General features: G+C 37.6%; 1 pseudogene; it reads right to left on the reverse strand.

Annotated features, from left to right (window-relative positions):
• Window positions 1-263: 263 nt before the first annotated feature.
• LOC149163686 (putative oxidoreductase At4g09670) lies at window positions 264-1,961 on the reverse strand (annotated as a pseudogene).
• Between the last annotated feature and the right edge of the window lie 1,472 nt (window positions 1,962-3,433).

Here is a 3,433-nt window from a genome sequence, read left to right on the forward strand (position 1 = left end):
CCTTAATATTCAAAATAATATCTCAAACTTAATTTTATACCAAAAATGTGTATATATACTTTTTATACTAGTAAAACTAATATATCTATATATATTGAACTTTACTAACAAAACCAACAAACAACTATAATAAAAATATTTTAAAATATCTTAAAAAATAAAAATAAAAATACATATCAATGTGAGACATGAAGCGAAGGCATCGCAAGACTCTAAATCTTACATGTTCTATCGTAAATATATTGTAGAACCCTGAAGGCATAAATAAAAACACTCTATTCTATTGGAAACAGTACAACTATTAAAGAAAATAATAGTTTTAACTAGAAAGCAGGAGAGCTTTTTCTCATCTAGTACAAGGAAGATATTCACTGCATACAGTCTGATAACAAGTTATCAGCTTTTTCTCATCCAATACAAGGAAGATATTCACTACATACAGTCTGATAACAAGTTATCTATTTGACACAGTGGTTGAGATTAAGCTTCCCTAGAATGATGTACTCATTCACTAGTCAACTAGTTATTTATTTCAAAAAGTGACTGAGATTAGGCCTTCCTTGATAGATGTATTTACCGCATTCACTAGTGTCTGGGTTTGCCTAGTAATGGCAGGCCACTGTGGATCAGGCTTCCCTCCAGTGTCTCGGATACTCTTAACCAGCCTTGAAAATTCTTGAACCATAAGAACCTCCTGAGGTAATTCAGCTATGACACTGTGCTCACTGGGCTTCGGATCCCATCCATTATGGAGCTTTCCTGCAAATTTGACATTGGATGAAGATTGAAAAGATGCACAGTTTTCCTCGTAAGGAATCACAAAATCACGCAGGCTCAGATATCCTCTGGATCCATGGCCGATTATATCCATTGACATATCAGAGAGAAACGAGCATTCAATAGTTGCAACTCTCCCATCTTGCCATAGGAAAGTGGCCCCACCAGCCAAAATGACCTCTGTTTCATGGACAACATGTCCAGGGAGTGCAGCTACACGCTGAGGCATCTGGTAATCATTAGCCCACAGGATTGCCCTATTGGCATACCATCCCGCATAACCCAGGGCTCCCATTGCATCCACATCTGGCTTAACCCTTATGTCTTTTGTGAGAAGGTCACCACCACTACAGTATGCAAAATTGCTGTGGATCGGCAAATAAACATAGCAAAGCAACGGAAAAAAAACTTGGAGGCAAGCTCAGTATCTATTTAATTTTCTTTACATAGAGTTTAACAATTACTCAAAATTTATTGAGCTTATGTGGATTGCAGATTCTAAGAATAAATACCATATCCATATCGCAATCAAATACGAAGAACATAAAAAGGAAAAAATACCACAAGTCCTTCATATTGTTTCAGCCCTAGTTTCTTCAGGATCAACCTGGATTGAATACTAACCGATTTCAAATTGCCAAACAGGTCTGGTTTCTCCAATAGTCGTTTCATTTTATGAGTCCTAGGATGGTGGATCCACATGGTGCAATCCATAAGTTGAAGATCATTTGTGTAGCAGGCCTCGATAATCATGTCAAGCTCTTCTACAGACAACGCAGGGGCTTCTCCAGGAGGATGTGTTTCTTTTTCTGGACAGACTTGAGAGCCCATTCAAGATGTAAGCTTATGGGCAGAGAATGTACACAGCATCTACAGCTGGGTCATCCAAAACCTCATCATAGCTGGCCATACACCTTCACTTCTGGAGATAAATTGTTAGCAGAAGCAAAGGCCCTGGCCTTCCTCAGTGATCTGCGGCCAATTGCATGGAGTGTTGAATTGGGTGCACGTTTATTGCTCTGGATAACTTTATGGCTATGTTTGCACAGCCGAGTATTCCAAAACGGAGCCTTTCTTCAGCCATACGACTGTCAAACAGATTAGAGTTATGCATCTAACAAAATGAAGACTTAGAATGTAAAGTTTGATATCCCCTTCTTTGTGGACTGAGTAGGAATGAGAACGGAAATTTTTATTTTTTTCCATATACAACTAAAAAACAATTTAATTTGATTTTTTTTTGGGTTCACATTAGCATATTAGTTACATTTATAAAAAAACTTATCCCTTATCTCTTATCTCTGCCTAGGTGAGTTGATTGTCTTTCATGTCGAAATGATTTCCAAAAAGCTAACATGTCGATATCAATAAGACTAAAACCCTTGTGGGGAGGATAATAGTAACTTCTCCCTACCATCCAAATTACACCCACTTGACAAACAATAATAATAGATTAATTAAACATTTATTTATATATTTATTTATTTATTCCTATTACATAGTAAATGGTACAATGATCTTTATTAGATGGTACAATGATGTGTATAGATTTTCAGCTATAATATCAACTATTATATCATCTTTACTAAGCATAAATCCTATCAAGTTTAAATTCCTAATCAACTTTACTAAGTGTTAGGATATTCCGACACATAGGAAATAGTTAAGTACAATTTGGTCTAGTATAGAGTTAGATATAGAGTTAGGTAAAGTGTGTTTCTTTACCTTGTACATTTTGTAACTTACAATCCGACGGTCACGATATGTAGTGATCCGACGGTTCATTCTCTCATCGGTATCACCGACACTTGATCCGTGGCTTGACACCTGATTGGTCTATGATTTCTATTTAAAGCGCATGGAGGGTCATTTGTAAGGTAATCCGTGTATGAGAGAAGCATATGTAAATTTTCATTCTTTTATTAATAAATTGCTTGAAGTGGCCGCGTTGGCTTAGGCCGTGGACTATTTCCCTCTTTGAGGGTTTTAACCACGTCAAAAATACTGGTGTATTGATCTGCGATCTGGTTGTGAGTGGTGTCCTTTGGTGTTCTGTCTGAGGAACTTACCCTGTATATTCCTACATGGTATCAGAGCTATTTGAGGGCCGCGTCCGTTGGTGATCCAAATCTGAAGCCGATAGAACTGCATCTGACTGCCGTTTTCTAGATCTACTATTTCTGACTGCTTTCGGGCCGAGAGGACTGCTTTGTTGTGTTGGGAGCATCTGTTCCAGTGAGGAACCCCTTTTGTTTCACGCGAAAAGGTTTCCGGTAGCCCTAGCTGCGTCATTTTTAAGATCTGGAGGTATACAGTGTTTATTTGCAGTTTACAGTTATTTTCTCTCTGTTTATTTCGGTTTCGGTTTATTTAGCTTTTTTTTATTACCGGATCTATACCTTTCATTTCTGCGTATGCTCTTTGCCCTGTGACTCTGTGCGATTTGGGCAAATCAGAAACAGAAAGGAAGGATTTTTCTCATGCGTATGCTCTTTTCCCTGCGCCTTAGTGTGATCTCAGAAAATCAGAAACATTGAGGAAAATATTTAGTCTCCGGCTAAAACTAACTTTGAGCCGCAAGGTTCATTTTTGAAAATATTTAGTTTTTCGGCTGAAGTTAACTTCGAGCCGCAAGGTTTGTTTTTTTTTGTATGTC

The sequence above is a fragment of the Pinus tabuliformis genome, chromosome 5_1 (assembly GCF_031772625.1).
Source record: "Pinus tabuliformis cultivar Carrire ecotype Pingquan chromosome 5_1, CPIR1, whole genome shotgun sequence".
Classification (NCBI taxonomy): domain Eukaryota; kingdom Viridiplantae; phylum Streptophyta; class Pinopsida; order Pinales; family Pinaceae; genus Pinus; species Pinus tabuliformis.